The sequence below is a fragment of the Echinops telfairi genome, unplaced genomic scaffold (assembly GCF_000313985.2).
Source record: "Echinops telfairi isolate 266 unplaced genomic scaffold, ASM31398v2 ScPeMD7_3533;HRSCAF=4204_0, whole genome shotgun sequence".
NCBI lineage: Eukaryota > Metazoa > Chordata > Mammalia > Afrosoricida > Tenrecidae > Echinops > Echinops telfairi.
Genome location: NW_022107431.1, coordinates 86707473 through 86728287, shown reverse-complemented (window position 1 = coordinate 86728287; position 20815 = coordinate 86707473). Strand labels below are relative to the sequence as shown.

Below are 20815 nucleotides of genomic sequence, written 5' to 3'. Positions count from 1 at the left end.
AATGAGGACCTGATGCCAGGGGCTTAAGTGGAGAGGAAATGTTTTGAGAATGATGAGGGCAATGAATGTACAAATGCGCTTTACACAATTGATGTATGCATGGATTGTGCTGAGAGTTGTATGAGCCCCTAATAAAACGATGGGGAAAAAAGAATGTGTAAAAGGCCTGCTAAAGGACTTTGGACATGTTATAAGGAGAGACCAGGCCCTGAACAAGGACATCATGCCGGGTAAAGTAGAGGGGCAACGACGAAGAGGAAGGCCCTCAACAAGATGAAGTGACACCGTGGCTGCAGCAATAGGCTCAACCCTAAAGCAATATACGGAGGCCCAGGACCAAGCCGTGTTTTGCTCTGCTGTACATCCGGTGCCTATGAGCAGAAACCAGTTCGACAGCATCTGACAACCACCGCAGCACAAAGCTAGAGCTGGACCATAACAAGAAAGAGAACTGCTGTGTCCAGACGGTGGTGTTGGTGAAGAACATGAAAATACCATGGCCTGCCTGCCAGACAGACAGACAAAGCAGGCTTAGAAAAACCGCAAGCAAGGTGCTCTTTCGATACGAGGATTGCTCACTGTGAACCTATCAGAAAGGCCAGTCTCTAGGAAAGAACATCCTCTCTGGTGAATGAGAGTCCAAGGACCCAAGTGAAACCCTCCATGAGACCCACGGGCACAAGAGTCAAGCCCGTGGACTCAGAGAGATCTCAAAACCACTGTTCCTGGTGTGCTTTTTTAAAAACTTGACTATAATCGTTTTATTTTTAAAGCAGTTTTATTGGCATACAATTCACATCGCATACAATACAATAGTTCAAGCTCACCCAGAAGAGTTGTTGAATCATCACCACAATCAGTTTTAGAACATTTCTTCATTCTTTTCTTTCATTTTCTTCGTTCTTGTACCCATTGTTATTAGCTCCCCATCTCCCCCCAGTCTCCCACCACCACCCCCGCCCATCCCCAAGGAACCATTCATCAGTGTCTACTGTCTCGATAGCTTTACCTTCGTTGTGTACTTTGGAACACAGAGTTAAACCTTCTCCTCCTGCTGCTTCTGAATTTATCCCTTCCTTGGAACCCTGGTGGCGTAGTGGAGTACACATCAGTTCAAATCCACTAGCCCATCTGCTGGAGAAAGATGAGGCTTTCTACTCCCCAAATGATTTACAGTCTCAGAAACCGACAGAGGCAGTTCTATTCAGTCCTGTAGGGTCAGTAGACATCAGAATCGACTCTAGAGCAGTAAATGAATTTAGTCCCTTTCAGAGTTTAGCCGTCTCTGTCTCCTTAGTGCAGGGGTGGGGAACATCCAGTCGGAGGGCCTTCTAAGGCCTGAGAAACCATCACTATCATAAGGTGACTAGACATCCGCTTTTGGCAGGACAGTCTAGATTTTTAACAATTTTTCCAGCGTCCCGTGGTGTTTTTAAAAAGTCCCGATTTTTGGAAAGAATGCACAATAAGCTAGGGTATACAGTTTTCGGCTGCCATGTGGCTATTTCGCCAGGATACGAGTTTTATCAATGGTGTCCCACTTTACCAATGTTAACATCTGGTCACCTTACACTATCAGCTACCCTAACACACCTCCCCAGAGAGAAGCAGTTACAGCCATCCCATTGAGGTGTGTTAATTAAGTGGTTCACGAAAAACACTGGGCTAATTTTTAAGTTGAAAATTTTGTGTGGCATGTGAATAATGTTATAAATATCCAAATGGGCTTGGACAGAAAAAAGGGTCCCCACCCTGCCTTACAGCAACCTTTCCAGATTGGGTGGTTCTAGAGGTGGGAAATCAGTGATAACTGACTTCTCTAGGCACAGGCTGGGTAGCTGCCCAGAATGAATCCCCCCAGGACACCAGGCAATCCGTTTCAAGCCCTGCTGCACGGTGGTACCTCAGCACCACGTATTCTTCCTGCCGTGACTGTCCTGTGTGAAAAACATGAGCCACATGCACGGTACAGGCCTCCGTGTCCTTTTGGGGGTAACTCATTGTTCAGTTTCTCTTGGCCTGGAAAATTACATGTGTGACTGAAAATTCCATCTACTCGTGTATTAATTCATACTAAGGCAGTCTAGGGAAGAGGAAGGGAACATAAAACCAAATAATCAAAAGTTCAGACAATTCTTAGAAATGCTAGAAAATAGATTTCTTGAGAGTCATTTGTGAAATGGTACGGTAATATCTCTTGAGCCTGGAGTTAATGGCTAACTTCTAGTTCCTTTCAATTTTTTGATGTCATCTCTAAACCTTTCACTAATATGTAATAAACTCTGTGAGTAGAAAAGATACCTTTAAAATGTAAATGAAGAAAGAACAGGACCCCCAAAGGAGTCGCGACCCACAGGTTGAGAACCGCTGACCTAGATGTTCTACCTTCAGGGTCCATGCTATTTATCACGGCATCCTACTGATTCCTGAGGTATCTAACAATTAGGCATCCTTGACTTGGGAAATTATTATTTTAGGGAACAGATTCATCACACCAATTGTCTTTTATCTAGCTTGATAGTTCCTGACTCCCTTCAACAGAAGGGCAGAGGAAAGCTGTTTGAAGCATTGGTAGGTCTGTGATTTAAATTTTGCCACGGATAAGCCATGGTGGGTAGATCATTTTTGTGCCGGGGTTAACTTCATAGACAGACATCGGTCCGTGCTAACATCTGGGCCTCTTTTATGTAGCTACCACAAAGAAAGTTTAAAGAAGGTGATTAGAATTGCTTAGAGGGGAAAGATGGGGCTATCAGGAACTGCTTTAACTTTCTTTTTTTTCTCCTTATGGCTGAAAAGGAAAAAAAAACGGGAGCTACATGTGACTTCCTCCCTGGGGGGCGGCCGACACAAAAGTGGGTGAAGGGAGACGTCGGACAGGGCAAGATATGACAAAATAATAATTTATAAATTATCAAGGGTTCATGAAGGAGGGGGGAGTGGGGAGGGAGGGGAAAAATGAGGACCTGATGCCAGGGGCTTAGGTGGAGAGCAAATGTTTTGAGAATGATGAGGGCAATGAATGTACAGATGTGCTTTACACAATTGATGTATGTATGGATTGTGGTAAGAGTTGTATGAGCCCCTAATAAAATGATTTTTTTAAAAAAGGAAAAAATGCCAGTCTATCCACAGAACAAAACCCTGTCGGTACAGGAAACAATTGGGGAGAAATGAGGTACTGTATGCACAAGTAAGCGTACCCATCCCCCACAGTACAACTTTATTGCCAGTAGTGTTCTCATTGGTGTGAGCAACTCGGTCCCTGTCCAATCCGGAACCAGGACCTTCAGCTTCTGGCCCGAGAACTTTAGCGATTTTAGAGCCTTCAAACACAGGTCTTCTTTCTACTCTCAGTCTCCTGCCTCCTACCTTTCAATCAGCTCTCATCACATGCTTGAATTCATCAAATGCATATCACACTTCCGGAAAATGGAATTAAAAAAAAGTGATTTAAGGACCCAGAGTTGAAGACTGGCCTCTTGCTCCATAAATATTTGCTAGATGAGTCTTTGCTATGGGCTTGGTCCTTCTGAACAAGCAACTTCACCTAATACCCCAGTGTAGAGAGACACAGAACTACAAGAGAGACTGCCTTCAATGGTAAAATCAGACTGAGTGTGGAGGCAAAGAGGTTAGGGGGGCAATAACATTATTCACTGCGAACTAATTATATTTTGCAACCAGAATAATATGAATTCACAATCTAGCTCTACTCCTTATTTGGAATATGACATGATTTTGTTAACCTTGAGTCATTAGGCCTTCGTATCTGACAATGTTTCAAAGGTATGCATAGGGTTTTCAGTGGTCTCTTCCTTTTTTCTTGAGTTCTTTCTTTTTAAGATAGGCTGGGATGTTGTTAGGTGCCATCTACTTGGTTCCAAACTGCAGAAATCACAGAAGGAAACACTTCCTGGTCTTGCACCATCCTCACAATTGTTCCTCTGCCTGAGCCCAGTGTTACAGCCACTGTGTCATTCCCTCTCATTGTGGGCCTGCCTCTCTACTTTACCAAGCATGATGTCCTTCTCCAAGGACTGATCTCTCCTGACAACATGCCCAGAGTATGTAAGACAAAGTCTTGCCATCCTTGCTTCTAAGGAACACTCAGGGCATAGACGACAGATGGGTTTGTCCATGGTACTTTCCATATGCTTCTACAGCAGCAGTTCTCAACCTGTGGGTCACGACCCCTTCGGGGTTCGAACGACCTTTTCACAGGGGTCGTTCAATTCATAACAGTAGCAGAATTACAGTTATGAAGTAGCAACAAAAATAATTTCATGGTTGGGCCTCACCACAACATGAACTGTATTAGAGGGTCGCGGCATTCGGCAGGTTGAGAACCACGGTTCTCCAGCACCACAATTCAAATGCATCAGTTCTTCTTCAGACCTCCCTATTCAGTGTCCAACTCTCACATGCATGTGAAGCAATAGAAAATACTATGCCTTGGGTAAGGTGCACCTTAGTCCTCAAAGTAACATTCTTTCTTTTCAATGCTCTGAAAAGATCTTGTACAGCAGATTTACCTAATGCAACACGTCTTTTGATGTCTTCACTGTTGCTTCCATGAGCATTGATTATGGATCCAAGCAAGACAAAATCGTTGACAATATCAACCTTTTCTCCATTGATCATGAAGTTACTTATTGGCCCAGTTGTGAGAACGCTGGTCTTCCTTACAGTGAGTTGTAATGCATACTGAAGGCTACAATCCTTGATCTTCATCAGCAAGTGCTTCAAGTCCTCTTCCCTTTCAGCAGCAACATAGTGTCATCTGCATCTCACAGGTTGTTAATAAGCCTTCCTCCAATCTTGATGCTGTTAGCAGCAAAATCGTGACTTGGGAAAGCCCAGGTGGCACTCTTGGAGAACTTGAAAGAGGAAACATTTATTAGCCAGCAACCCAAGGAACTAGTGTTCTGGAAGATGTGGGCCCTGAAGGTTGGGCAAGCAAGGTCACGTAAGGGGAATAGATGGGGATTTCTGGTGCAGATGTTTGTCTTAGTAAAGGAGGAAGGGAGGTGGGGGGATGGTGCATTCCGGCGGGAATGAGGAAGTACCTGAGAGGAGGCAGTGTGCCAGCTTTCTTTTCTGAGGGTTAAAAACCCCCCTCTACAGCAAGGGGAGCTGAGCAATGAAGTCCCCAGGGAACACCAAAAATAGACTGTGGGGCCAGGGCGTGGCGCTCCATCAGACTGGAAAACACTCGTAAAGGACAACAAATAGACTTTGAACTATTTATAGGCTTTTCTTTTCTTTTTGTCGTTGTTGTAGTTATTGTTTTATTTTCTTTTGTTTAGGAAAATCCCCCTTTAAGGTTTTCTTACAATGCCACATTCTTCTTCATGTAAGCCAGCTTCTCTGATTATTTGCTCAGGCCGCTATGAGTCAGACTTGACTTGATGGTAATGAGCTTTTTTTTTTTTTTTTAATGTTTGGGCAAGAGCAGGGAACAGTTTATTCAGGTTCTCTGATTCTGATTGTTGTTTGTTTGTTTTGAGTTTTATTGGCATATAATTCACATATCCTACACATCAGTAGCTCAATCACCTCAAGAAATGCTGTACAATCATCGCCACAATCAGTTTGAGAACATTGTCTTAGTTCTTGGACTCATAACTACTAGCTCCCCATTTCCCCCCAACCTCCCCTGCCATACCCCCTAGGAACCATTAATCCAGTTACTGCCTCTATAGATTGACCTATCCTGCATTTCATATACAGAAAAACATCAAAAAACAAAACTAAACTAACAACAGTAACAAAACAGGTAAAAACCTCAATCCATAAGAGAGAAAATAGTAAAAACTAGAACAAATTTAAAAGGGATCAAAAAGGAGATCAAATGAAGGTATTAAACTTTAGGCTAACAGGATTATCACAATAATCCACTTTCAAACCCATTCTGCATGATAGATCCCAAGGCTCTTCAATATCTGTTCTTCTGTCAGAGAGGATTAACCAGAGACTTAATCCACGAGTATTTCCCCTTCCTTTTTTTTTAATGAAACAACTTGAAAATGGGTCAAAAGGGGGGTCAAATAATAAAGGTGCTACATTGTAATCTATGTCTGCCATCGTCCGCTAATATGCCTCAACTATGATCACAGGGGATTCTCCAGGGACTGAATCCATGCGTGGCCCCCGCAAATAGAGGCCTGGCTTCCACTGTCAGCCAGAGCCTTCTGTAAACCAGGTGTTCGTAATTTAAACTCTGATACCCTTTCCTCCTTCGGATTTGGACTTTATTATTTACAGTCCTTCTGATTGTAGTCCTCGTTTTCATTCCTACCCCCAAGGAAAAGACCCTAATCCGATGAGTCGTCCAGGAACCGCTGGTTCCTCGGGAGAAGGTAGCTCTCTATCTTCTTTATCTTGTCAGAATACCAGGACATTTCCAGCTTGGAGAGAGCCCCGCCCATTGTGTTGCTCTCCAACTTCCCCTCTTCTTTCGTCGACAGGCTTCAAGTGGCATGTGGCCAGCCCCACGCCCTGCTTCTTCTGTCCAGGTGGCCCAAATGGTAAAGAAAATGAAACGTCAAGAGAAAAGGCCTGTCCATCCATCAACCTGTTTTCTTTGCCGTCTAGTGTCTCTTCTCTTCAGTTTCCTCTCTCCCATGTAACCTATTGAAAGCAATATTGGGGTTTAGGTTTAAGTAGAAAAAGGTCTAATCAGAAGCCCTGGTTGCTTAGTGGGTTACACACTTAGCTGCTAACCACAGGGCCAGCAGTTAATGCATTCCCCCACCCCCACCCTGCCCAGCAGCTCCTTGGGGAAAAGATGAGGCTTTCTGCCTTTGTAAAGATTTACGTTCTTGAAAACACACAGGCGTGGTTCGACTCTGTTCTATAGAGTCTGTAGGAGAAGAATCCACTTAATCATAGTGAATTTGGCTTTTGGGGAGAGACTCATTCTTTCCAGAATTCCAATCCAGCCATTCTTTCTAGAATTCCCCATCTTAGCATTTTAAAAATAACTTTTTTAATTTTTAGGATTTAACTGAAAGTTTAGAGACTGCATTAATTTTGCATGCAACAATTCATACATATTTTGATGCATGACATTTATTGCCATCCCCGCAACTAAACAGCACTCCACCGACTTCCTCTCAGTGTTTATTATGTCCATTTGTCCCTCTTTGCTACCTCCTGAGCTTTCTCCCTGGGCAAAGGCTACCCTTTGGATCTCTTATGATTGCTTGTTCTAAGGTGTATGTACTGCCACAAGTTTGGCAGTTCTAACACACCAGCCACTGCAAGGTTAAGCTCTCCATTCCTGTACAGATTCACAGCCTCAAACCTATTTTTGGTTGCTATGAGTTGGAATCAGCGGCACTGGGTTTAGTTTGGGGGTTTGGATCAGTTGAGGGAAAATTGAGCCCTAAGGGTAAATTCTGTCGAAAGCCTGAAAGGTGTCTATGGATCACGGTCTCGGCGGCTGCATTAGTCTCTGTCAGAGCTCTAAGCCTGGTGTCTTGTATGATCTTGAGTTGTGTTTCACATTTCCCTCCCATTCTCTCCTATTGTGTCCGTTTTCAGAGTGGTCTGCAGTGTTAGCAAGCAGCCAGCTGCCTTTTCTGGTCTCCGGGCCCTGGAGGCTGAGACTCGGGTGATCTCTGTCCTTTGGACTGTTGCTCTCCAGAGAGAGACCTGTAGTTTCCCCTTACATGACCACTCACAAAAGTGCGGGATAAGCCATTGTCTTGGTGAACTATGTTATGACAGTTGACCTTGTTGTCCCCTGAGACTGTGGTCCAGAGGCCTGTACTTCAGGATTTTAGACACAGCCCAGTAGTCATGAAATATTGATGTAGCCAGACTGAAATTTCATCACAGTTAATCTCCAGTGTGCAGAGAGCACGTTGACGATGGGACTGAAGACAATCAGCTACAGTATTTTACTCTTCTAATTTAAAATACTCATTCCAGGTAAGGTTCTCCACGAGCGCTGTCTTCTCCTCCTCCTTCCAGGAGGTGGCACTTCGGTGGCGTCATGGTGGCTGGTAGCCCAAGCGCGTCTCATCTGGATCCTTGCCAGCCTGTGCTACCAGGCAGTTTATCTGGTGTTGGCTTTGAGCTGAGAAAAACCAAGCCTGCTCTCTGGCTCTCTTCCTATCCCCACTCAAATGAGCTACATTACCTCCATCATACCTGCTTCTTAACAGAGATAACCTTTGTAAACACCTCCTTCCCAGAGGCCTACTAAAAGATGGCTACAGAGGGAAAAGAACAAAGCATTTCATGGGAGAAATAACACACACACGTCTTTGTCACAATTATTTTCTTTTCCATCATTGTCTCTTATTGGTATGTTACCTTTGGGAATCTTGTGGGAAGGGGGACTTGGATTTCTCATAAAGTTAAGCTTTTATAGATTTCTTAGATGAGTTCTACAGATGGCTAGATTTCCCCTTACACTCTCTCTATAGTCTCCTCATCTACCCCAGGAGAAAATGCAGGGGGTTTGTCGGTTTTGTTTACTGTTCGCACCCCAGTGCCTAGGAAAGTTCACACACGAAGTGAGTGCTCGAATAGTTGGTTACTGAGTGCTTGGTTGATCCCCTCCACTGTGTGTGGATCTGTCCAACTCAGCGCTCAGGGGGGCTCACTTTCCTTAGCCCTGCCCCTGGCAGTGCAAGCGTGCGAAGGTTCAAGTGCTGCCCACAGGAAGTACCAGATTGGGGTGGTAGTTGAAGCAGTGGGTGGTGGTTGTCATTGAAGAAGAGCAAAAAGGAACATAGGTGGGGCCCACGGTAACCCTCAAAGAGCAGTTCTCAGAGTTTATGTCGAAACACTTTGACACTTTCAACCATTTTTGGAGCTTGCTTTACGTAAGTTATATCAATATTTACTAATTGAACAGAAGTTCAAAGACAAGTACAAAAAATATTTATTAGGTCACTCAACGTTAACAAAAAATATACTACATGATGACATAAATAATATCTATTTTAAATAGCTATATTTTCTAAAAGAAAAATGAGTGAGTAAAGTGTGGACTTTTTGGCAGTTTTTTTATGACTGGCTTTAGAGGAAACACCTGGATTCTCATATCTGCTGTGCCTTCAATATGTCATCCTATGTTGTGATTAGGATTTGGCCCCACGTGGTTATGTAGTTGGAAAGGGGAGGAGTTCAAGGGCTCCAGGGGTCTCTGGCCATATTCTGCAAAGGTCCGCCCTAGAGTGATCGTGGTAGCTGCAGCAATTATGATTGTCTTCTCTGTAACCGAGCCCCAGGCCTCCCGGGACACCACATCCTGAGAGTAGAACAGAGCCCCAGCTTCTCACACACCCCACTCCCGGCCTCTTTGCTAGCGATTGCACAATTCTTCAGTAATGTATAAAACATCCTGGAACCTTGAAGTGAAAAATTAGATAAGATCAAAGTTTCTGAGAAGGAAGAGGGAGATATTGGTCTTGGGTGGAAGGGAGTAGAGCAGATATTCTATAAAAGGGATTTTCAGTAAGGAGAGATAGCAAGTTATGAGTTCAAGTACGTACATCTATGACTAAGATGTCTCAGAGTCTGGAACAAAAGAAGCAAACACCATCGCTCAGCCTGTTGGTGTGTGCGCAAGGAGCTGGTTCTCAGAAAGGGAGGAGCTGGTGGACATCATTCTATTTCAAATTGTGCATCTTTGTGGGTCTAGTGGGCACGGCTACAACACTGTCCCCATTTGTTAGGTAACTTATTAGCAGATGCATATTGGAGCAGTCTTGCTAACAAGGGGTGACCATGGTTGGAAAGGCTACAGGTGACACTTTCTGACTTATAAGCCATTTCCCATGGGCCAGCACCACCACCATCTTCCCTGTGTATCTCACTAACCTGGCAGCTAGCTGGGCCCCAGGTTCCATCCCTCTTCCTCCCACCACAGGCGTCCCAGCCCCTCCAGGGAGGATGTGTACAGGCGAGTGACTTGAAAATGATGAAACTAGAGGCAAAAGCCACACCCTGAGTATTCTTGTAAAGAGATAACAAGCCCACCTTTGACAGGCAAGGCTTTTTCTTATAAACTAAGGGATTCTGCTGGTGGAGTGGCTAAACACACTCAGCTGCTAACACAGAAGTTGGAAGTTCAAACCCAACCAGCTGCTCCACAGAGCAAGATGGGCCTCCCTGGCTGATGACAAGGCTCCAACCCTTACTGACAGAAGTAGGAGAGGGGACATTCTCTTTGTGGTCTCTTTGGTTGTGAACTGACCTTGATGCTGCCCTTCACGCCCTATCCTGCCAGAGCCAGCAACTCATCACCTGCAGATATTTAGTTCTGGCTAAGAAGTTTGGCCCCTGTGTGCACTACTATATTCACGGATGCGTTTGCACCATATGTACGTGCATATGTAGGATATGCTCTGTCAAACATATTTGTGAGGGGGCTTCAAAGGGTTCCAGGAAGAGTGTAATGAAAAGATCACGGAATTTTCCCACGAACTCTCTGAAGTCTCCTCTTAATCCTACAGCTGTCCAGCTTGCACGTGGAGCCCTTTTCCTTCTCTTCTTGGTAGCATCTAGTACGTGTGTGGGTGTAAGCATGTGTGGAAGAAAACATTTGTCAATTCAACGTTTTTCACGAGCACAATTCAGTGACATTGAGTCGGGTCATCATGCTGTCCAACATTACCACTATTTGTACCCAAGAGTTTTTTGTTACCATTAATAGAATCCTCTTTCTTGCTGTCATTATCACTCACCAAGATGATCATTATTAATAATTTGATGAACTTTTCTGTACCCTTCTCCGTGCTCACAGGAAGATTCACAAATAGTCTTCTTTTCAATTCTGGAAATCACATCATACATCACTACACATAAACCTCCTGATAATAGATAGAGATAGAAGTCATTCGATGCGAAGAATTAGCTTTTCTTTCTTCCCTTGTTTCCTTTGCTATAAGTCCTACCTCAGTTTGTTGGATGAGTAGACTTTGGAGAGATCCAATTATGCCCACCCGCTCGGGCCTGATGAGCTGAGCATGACTTCACTGCAAGCCTTCAGAAGCTAATTTTATAAAAACAAACCGGTTAGTTTATAAACCAGTGTTTGCTTGATGGCTTTTACCTTTCGATCAAACCAGTCAACTCCCCTTCTTGTTGTTATTACCTTATTTACCATGTTATATTTAGTTCTACTTACCACCACCGTTCCCTGAAAACACAAAAGTATCAAATACCTTGATTTTCCTCATTTTGTACTAATTTTGGAAAGTTGCATTTTCTGTACAGGATGAATATGAAGAAGCACTAGTGAGAAATAACAGGTCTAAAGCCACAGCCACGGAATCTGTGGCAAGGAGCACAGGGGATTCTCAGATGCTTTCTGAAAGCCTGGTTTTTAATTTGTGGATTTGCACACTCTGAAACCTTGGTTTCTTCTGTTTGTGAATACTTTGACCACAAAAAATGGAAAAAGGGGGTAGGGGGACAAGAAGTTTTGTTCTGCAATCACATTTAAAAACCAGTGCTTCAAATTCTTACAGGAAAAGCACACTAATTTTGGAAGCTTAAAAGAATATAGTGTTCGCAGAGAACAATTAGAAGAAAGCACAAAGAAATCAAACCTTGCTTGAAGTTTTTCTGACAACAAACTGGACTAGGGATGGATACCCTAACCAACGGAGCCAATGGGAGTCCTTCTTAGAAATCTGGATGGGGACCCACGCATGGCTGACTTAGTTATGGGCGGGAGAGACGAAGTACTCAAGAGTTGTTAGTTGGGATGGATGGCCCAGAATTCCTGCTCAGGGTTCGTTGTCTCTCCTGGATTGGCATTCTCACAGTAAACCCCAGTATGCTTGAGTTGGCTTGTATGATATCTTTTCCTTGTACCCAAATATCGAATCCCCAATAAGACATTTTGGTCATTTAAGACATTTAGGTAATGAGATGGTTCCAACAACCACTATAGCATGATGTAATGAAGTAATACTGTAATGAAATAGAAGCTCCCTTACATTGCTCAGAGCCTTTTGAACAATGTTCATGTGGCACTGCCCTCAGAGCTCGAATCATATTCTTTGGGAAACAATAATGGCCATGACAGGACCAGTGGCATTTGTGCAGTGTAACAAGCATTATCACACCCTTAGAGCCTCTTAACGACCCTCTAGCAAGGGAGGGAGATCCCACCAGCGATAGGGTTTTGTTTTCTTCCACTCCATTTCAGTGTCTTTATTTCCTTCTGAGCCAAACATCATTTGGATCCAACTTTGGGAAATGAAGATCAGCGTCAAAATAAACTTTAGCCTTAGAATTCCCAGACATGGTTGGAAAAATCCAATCACCTTTAACTCTCTCTTCTCCCTCACTCCCATATACTATTAATAACTAAATCCTGTCACTTCCGGCTGGAATACTTCCCATCTACCTAATCCTTTGCAGGCAGCTGAGGGCCTTCAATCAGACCCAACTCCTTCTGATCTTTCTGTACCACCCATGCTTCCTGGCAGCTCTGGTTATCTTGCCCCTCCCTTTCCATCTCCTCCAAATCCACTCACCTTTTAGGATTACCCGCCACAGGTGGCCGTAGATGCCTTAGAGAACCTAAGCACCCTTGTAGGACCCCATCTGATCCCCACTTTTCTGCATTGTTTTGTGGACGGTCAGTCCTGTACACTCAAGCCTCTGAACCTTTGTTTAACTTTGACATCCTGTCAGTCTGCATTTGTTTTTTTCTTCAGTAGAATAAGTACCTGAAGGCCTGAAACAAAACCAGAGGTTCCTCGGACTGTCCCTGCCAGCCCATGCCCTGCTCCCCCAACCTCTTTCAATCCTTTCACTGGAAACGAAATATTTGGAGTGACTGCTTAAACTATGAAGGTGAAGATTTTAGGCCTATTAGTACCTAGAATCCCATTCTCTACATGCACATGCATATTTGTATACATATGTTCTCGTTCCCGTCTTCTCAATATATAGTCTAAATGTGTACAATCATGACACTTGGTGTCTGCATATAATCGGTTGTACCATGAATACAGTTTCTTTCTGGTATGTTTGCTCCTCCCTGTAATTAATAATTGTCTTACTTTTTCCTGGACTTAATGTTCTGTTTACCTAGCACTCACTTATTCTCCACCAAGTTCTCTGCCTGGAGTATCAATCATCTCTAAATCCCTTCAAGCATAATAAGAATATCAAATATACATTCCTTATATGCAATTTATACACATACACACCAGGGGGTACCCCCCCAAATGGACTATTTTTTCAAAGCTTCCGCAGCCTCACAATTATGATGTGAGAGCCCATTGTTGAGTCACTGTGTCAGTCCATCTTGTGAACAGTCTTCCCCATGTTTTGAACCCTCTTCTTTACCAAGCATGATAGACACTCTTTTCTAAGGATTGGCATCTCCTGATAACATATCCAAAATAGTGAGATGGCGTCTCGCCATCCTTACTTGTCAGGAGCCTCTGGCTGTACTTCTTCCAGGGCAGATTTGCTTGCTCTTATGGAAGACCATGGATACTTCCCATATTCTTCAGCAACAACGTAAGCCAAGTGCATTAATTCTCCTGTGGTCTTCCTTATCCACTGCTTAGCTTTCACATGAACACGAGGCATTTGGAAATGCCTAGATTAAATCAGGCGCACCTTAGTTCTTGCTTGATTTGGTAACTGCTGCTTCTGTGAATGTTGATTGTGGACCCAACTAAAATGGGATCCTTGACAATGTCAAGCTTTGCTCGGTCAATCATGATGTTGTGTATGGTCTGCAATCCACACTGCAGTCCTTGATCTTCATCAGCAAGTGCTTCAAGTCTTCTTGGCTTCCAGCAAACAAAGTTGTGCCATCTTCATATCAGATTGTGGATAAGCCTTCCTCCCATCCAGATGCCACATCCTTCTTATAGCCCAACTTCTAGGATTAGCTACTCAACAGACAGATAGAATAAGCATGATGAAAGGATCTAACCCTGATGCAATGCACACCTTTTCAAACTTTAAATCATGCTTTATTCCCTTGCTCTACTGCCTCGTGTTCTATGTCCAAGTTCTGCATGAGTACAATTCAAGGTTCTAGAATTCCCATTCTTCTCAATTGTTATCCAGTTGGTTATGCTCGACACAGTTGAATACCTTTGCATAGTCAATAAAACACAAGTAAACATCTTTCTGGTATTCTCTGCTTTCAGCCAAGATCCATCTGACATCCGTAGTCATATCCCTCATTCCATGTCATCCTCTGAATCTATCCTGAATTTCTGGTGGATCCGTGTTAAGGTACGATTCCACCCATTTTAAAATCATCTTCAACAAAATTTTATCTGCATGTGCTATTAAATACCCATACACTTTGCAGTATAACCTTACACTTTACAATTTAGCAATAAGAAGCTAATTAATTATAAGCTGTATGTCCCTGTGTGACTTATCTGCTGTCAGTGTGGGCTGATGGGGCTTAGCTATAATATTTTAAAAACCCTAGGTCAGCGTTTAACCTAATTAAATTATGTACACTTTCCGTACATTCTAAGAAGAAATGTAATATGATAACTTATTAGTTAGGCCAAATATTACCCTTTTCTCTTCTGCAACTCGAAACTCAAGGAGCTAAAATGACATCATTTTAGATTTAGCATTTAAAGCAGTGAGTCATATTTGGCTATGATTCATAATCAATATCTCAAATCACACTTGGCAAGCTGTCAGCATGACGCTTTCATTCTGAGCTCCGTGCGAGTGGTTGCACGTGTTCTTCAGTTCTGCAACGCAAACACTGGGGACTTTCTCTTCCTCGTGTTCAGGAAGATTTACAAATGTCATCACTCAAGGAATGCTGGTTTTATTTTCTTGTGCAATCCTACATTTCCAAGAGTAAAGACACAGGAGAGATAACTCAAGGCAATGTTAATTGGATTGTTTTGTATACCGTTTCCGTTTTTCTGGCTATAAGGAAATGGTCTTAGGAAAAATAAGCAGAAAACCATTGGCAAAGTCTCAGTTTTTCTTTTCCCGTTTTGTGTATGTAACTAAAGAAGGAAAGAAAAAAGTGTCAATTACACTTTAAAACCATAAGCATTCATTTTATAACCTTAAATCATCACCCAGTTTAAAGGGCTCTAGATTCTGAAATGCTTCTTTATTGTATCATCCTAGATTCAAACCCTGTGAAAAGTGGGGCACTGCAGAATTTGGTAAAAATGTAATATGCTCTTTTCCTAATGAAATTTTAGCTGCCTAGAAGGGCAGGATTGAATTGACTGTCCTGAGACCTGAAAAATAAATGAGGTTTGAGAAGATGTGTTTCAATCCATTTTCCTTAATTTATTTTAAACTTCTTGGAAGTAATTTAACCCCTGTTTTTCTGGAGATGGGAATTTGAATAACCCAAAATAACCAGAATAATTAAATAAAAATTTTTCCATATTTTGCACTGAACTAGAGTGCAGAAAACTTTCTATCAGGGGTTTATATGTATTTCAAATGCGGTTTAATTGAAAAACTAAGCCCGAGGCCATCGAGTCTGTTCCCACTTGCAGCGATCTCTCTTCCTGGGAGGGGCTGCTCAACTCTAAGTGCTGACCTTGAGATTAGCAGCCAAATCCGGAGGCTACAATGCCACCAAGGCAGCTCAATTAATTTGGGATTTTGTTTTTGAGAGACAAAACATACAGATTGCAGTTCATTTGGTTTTAAATGGAAGAAAATAAAGCATCAAACCAAGGTAATGTTTCTCCCCGCCTTTGGATTTTCATCTTTCTGTCAAGACTACCATTACTTTCCAAGTCAACCAGATTTGAAAGTTTGGGGTCTTTTCTATTTCTCTGCCTTTTCTTCTCCTTCCTCTCCTGACCATCATCATTCTCCTTCTATCTGGTCTCCCCATTGGACCCATGTTGTCAGTCAGCACACATATCTGAAGGCTCTATTCCCATGTCCACCTTTCCATTGCCTCGGAACTCCCTCAACCAAAGCCTGCAGGGGCAACACACCTGAGTTCTTTCACTTGTCCTATTGCCTCCAATTTATCTTTATTGGGATTCACACTTCCTTGCATATAAGGGTCAAGCAGGTAAAGGAGTGAAATGAGCGGGACGCGCGTAGCCTTTTTAAAAAGGGTAGCCTCTCCTTAACGCCAGCCAGTTGTTGCCTTGCTAGAGATTATGGGAGAATGGTGCCAGAAATCCTGTTTCCCAAAAACAGACTGAAGTCTTCAGATTTTCCTTAGACTCCCTCACTTCCCTTTGATTCCTGGAAGGTAGTTAGGTACCACATTGGCCCAGCCAACCCTACCAATGGATTCCATGTCCACAGCTCTGAAGTGATTGCATTCATCATGGGTCGGTAGAGAAACAACACTGATGAGAGAGAGAGAGAGAGGAGGTCTTAAATTTGTAGGCCAGATGACAGACCCCAAATCTGCAGGTCCTTCAATAGGAAGAGCAAAAAGTGAAAGTGTTTTGACAAAATACTTGTTTATAGTCGGGAGGCAGAATACATCTTGTGGTGGTGGTGGTTGCTATGAATTGGTCTGACTCATAGCGATCCTATGTACAACAGAATGGAACACTGCCTGGTCCTGTGCCATGCTCACAATTGTTGTGTTTGAATCCATTGTTCCAGCCACCAGGTCGGGTCAGTCCATCTTATTCAAGGTCTTCCTCTTGTACTTTACCAAGCAAGGTATTCTTCTCCAGGCACTAATTTTTCCATAACAAATTTGTTTGTTCTTCTGGCAGTCCGTGGTACTTTATATATTTGCCAACATCATAACTCATATGAATCAATTCTTCTTTGGGTTTCCTTATTCATTGTCCAACTTTCACATGCATATGAGATGATTAAAAATACTGTGGCTTGAGTCAGGTGCACCTTAATCCTCAAAGTGACCTCCTGGATCTTCAATACTTTAAAGAGGTCTTGTAATAGGTCATTTGACTTCATGACTGCTTCTTCCATGAGCATCAATTATGGATTCAAGCAAAATGAAATCCTTGATAACTTCAATCTTTCCTGGGCTTATCATGATGCTGTCTATTGACCCAGTTGTCCAGATTTTGGTTTTGGAATCCATACTGAAGGTTTTGTAATCCATGTATAGGTTCCTCACGAGCACAGTAAAGTATTCTGGAATTCCTATTCTTCTCAGTATTAACTATAGTTTACTATGATCCACACAGTCTAATGCCTTTGTGTAAAACTCCTCGAGGCACACACAGCCTAGTCTAGCAGGCAAGAAGGCCAATGGACAAAGAGAAAGGCAGTCCCCGGGGTCCTTTATCGTCATACCAAAGGCCACACACCCCTACAAGGTGTCACTTGTTGATACCTTGTACCACTTGGTTGATAGTTTGACTCCACCCCTAGCCAGGAGTGTCTAGTGGACATAAAATCATCCAGCTACCATGCTTTGAGAAACAATGTAAGTGCCAGTGTAGATTTTATCAATCTTGTGAAAACTTACGCATATTTTGTATTTTCATAACCCTTTTAACACTAAAGGTCTTGAATTCATTGATACAATGAGGTTGATGATCAGCACTTCAATGTTAGGGGAAGTCTTGGTAAATGCCAACATTGATCTCCTGCTTCTGCTTGGTGCTCTGAAGAACACCACTTCCTAGGTGGGCCTGCTAACAAATGGAAATTCATTTGCTCAACGTAGGCAGTGGTGGTTAGGTGCCACTGAGTGGATGCCGAGGCACAGCAACCCTTTGTACAACAGAACGGAGCAATGCCAGGCCCTGCGCATCCTCACAATGGCTTGTATGTTTTGAGCTCTTTGTGGGAGCCGCTGTGTCAATCCGTGTAGTCCAGGGCCTTCCTCTTTTTCACTGCGCCACTACTTTGCCAAGCATGCTGTCTTTCTCTAGGGACTGATCTCACCAGACAACATGGCCAAAATACAGGAGATGAAGTCTCACCATCCTTCCTCTAAGGGAGTTAGCTATCTGAATTCAGGAACCTAACTGCTCTAGGCAGAAGCCCTGGAGGCACAGTGGATTTAAACTTTGGGCTGCCAACTAAAAGGTCTTCTGTTTGAATCCACTAGCCCCTCCTCAGAAGAAAGATGAGCTTCCAAAAAGATTTGCAGTCTCTGAAATCCTAGAGAGCAGTTCTACTTTGTCCTATGGAGTCCGTGTGAATCTGACTCCGTGGAAGAGTTTGCTTTTGGTTTGACTCTGGGGTAGGTGTTTTCTCTTGATCAGGAAGAGGGTCCTGATCAGTCCAACTTCAGTTCCTTGCATCCCGGGCAAACTTGTTAGGAAAGATATCTTACCTGTCCTCTTGTGTCTAATCCGCTCATTTTAAATCCCACAAGTGAGTGGTTTAAAATACACCCTACACTGATCTGGTCTCATTAACAAATAATGAAATCCCTAGTCCCAAATGGGATCACATCCATCAGTTGTTAGGAACATACAAATGGTTTTCAAAGGTCCCTGGAAGATGGAATTAAAAGATAATGGAATTTTCCCATGAAGTCTTTGGAGCCACTTCATATTTGGGCCGGGGGTGGGGGGGCCATGAGGGAGGACAGTCAATTCACAATGCTTTAGGTTCAAGCATCAATTGGTAGAGGAGAGTGTGGGGGGGACACCTGGGGTTAGAGAGAAAGATGACATCATAGGTACAGAGAGAGAGAGAGAGAGAGGAAAAAGATACGAAAGCCTCTCACAAAGGTGGACAAAAGGAGAAATTCAGAATGTTCTGGAGAGTTAATGCAGGCAAACTGCTGCTTTTCTACCATCTAAGTGCATTACCTCTTACCCCAGTTCTTTAATACCTGATTAACTTTTCAAGCTTTTATTTTTAAGCCTCCTATAAAGAAAGTACTGCTTTAATAAGAATAAATTAAGACCTGCAGTGGAACAAAAATCTTCAAGAGCTCTTCAAATCCTTCCCAGACTTACTTTGCCCTTGAAATGTCTTGCTATCTCCAAGACCATTGGGTCCAACTAAGAGTATATGACCTATCCTTAATAAAGCAGAGGCCAGGTTTGAATATTAAGATTACCAAAGACCTAAGGGTCTATATGGATTATACAAAAAGACTAACATGAAATCCAACAATCTGGTTTCTAAAACCTGGACTGTTCTCATCTGATGGCCCATTCTGTCTCCCAATGTTTCTTAGTGGGAGATACCATCTCTGCACCCTCACCCAGGTGCTCAGTAAGGAAGCCACCTTACTTAAAGTACAGTGTCAGGCCCTACCATGAAGCCAATCCTTCAGCCTTCAAAATGGGATAAATTACTTATCCTGCAATCTCCAACACTAACTCAAGGGAACTGACTACTAATGCCTACCAATGATCCTACTTGGAACATAAATTACTCTCCCGGATAGTGCGGTAGTACTCCCAGAAAGAGACATTCCTGAAGCCTTGGGATAGTGAAAAGATCACTGGAGTAGCTATCAGATCAAGTGATTTTGTTACTGACTCCAAGAGTCAAATTCTTTCAGCCTCAGAAGCCTTAATGACATCACACATCCATTGAACCTCTCTCTCAAGGGGTAAAGAATAAATGAAAGCACAGATGGGAAAGTGCTTTGAAAAAATACAAAATGAGTTACAAAAACAAAAGACCAAACAATTTCCACTCCAGAGATTCTAAAGGTCTTGTTGGCTTTTCACCAATTCTAGCCAGGTCATTGAAGCTTATTTTAATTCCAGACCTAGAGATTTGAAATATATGACTAACATTTTTTGCAACTCTGGAAGTAAGATTATGAGTTAAATCCAACAATCATGCAATGTAACACCAAATTGTTTATTATATAAAGCTATTGGAAAGCCATTATTCTGGCTCTTTTCCCCCTTCTCTCCACGTTCCTTATGCCCAACTTGGCCATTAACCATATAATACTTATCAAACACTAATTGATTGCTGAAAGGTGAAAAATACTGGTTTAGAGGCTGTGAGGAAAGAGATATTAAAGTTTCTTGCGGTCTTTCAGGAACCTACAATGTGTGGCAAGCAGTATGAATCATATTAAAATGTCCGTGTAGCCAGGCCTATACTTAAAGAGTTCAAATGCTAAATTATGGTGTGATCTTTGGCAAGTTCTCGTAAATACGGGATCATTTTCTCCCTACGGTTCAGATGAGTGGATTCAGGTCAGGAAGAGTGCCTGGGATGTTAGTGTTTTTTGTCGGTGAGCACAGTGAGGGTCTATCAGATAATCAACAAAACGCAGTGAGGTGGCAGAGCCGTTTCTTTTTGAGATGCAAACCCTCCTACGTATTCGGAATGTTGCGATCTCAGTCTGCCTCGTCCTTCAAATGCAAAGACAATAAAAGCTCCAATGGCCGTTTACGGACCTATGGAAAACTTTTTCTGTTTTTCCAACCCAATTCCAATCACTCCTTCCCTTAACTCTTTCTCTAATAACCAAGGCTAATGGTATCTTTGCCGATCCGAGTGAATAAAATAAACGTGACTCATACTTGACCAAATAATTAAATAGACTCCTTTTCCTTGGAATTTCTAGGGAGGCAATTCTTAGTGTACTCGCTATCTTTTAAAAAAAATTATAATATAATGCTATTATGTTGGGCTCGAAATAAGATGGGTTCATCCCCAAGGTCAGTGACCGGGAGGGGGGCATCATGTCCAGATTCCTTCTAATCCTTCCCCCCCTCCCTAAATCCGTCGGCTACCTCACTGGCCTGGGTGCGGGGGCGAGCGGGTTGGGTAAGGGGAGGTGGAGCAGGAACTTCATTGTTCGCGGGACCGACTCTCCCCGAAAGGGCCCGTTGACAGCGCCTGCGCAGTGCGCTTTCTTTGTGCCGGGCTGCAGCAAGCTGGTTGTTTGTGTGCGTCTTTCCAAAGCCAGAGAGGCGGAGAGGCG

At 43.0% G+C, this 20815-nt stretch overlaps 1 protein-coding gene across 1 annotated transcript in view; it reads left to right on the top strand.

Annotated features, from left to right (window-relative positions):
- The window catches only part of PNRC1 (proline rich nuclear receptor coactivator 1), a 66553-nt gene that overhangs the window by 41718 nt on the left and 4020 nt on the right, over positions 1-20815 (top strand). The gene's annotated exons all lie outside the window — the stretch shown is intronic.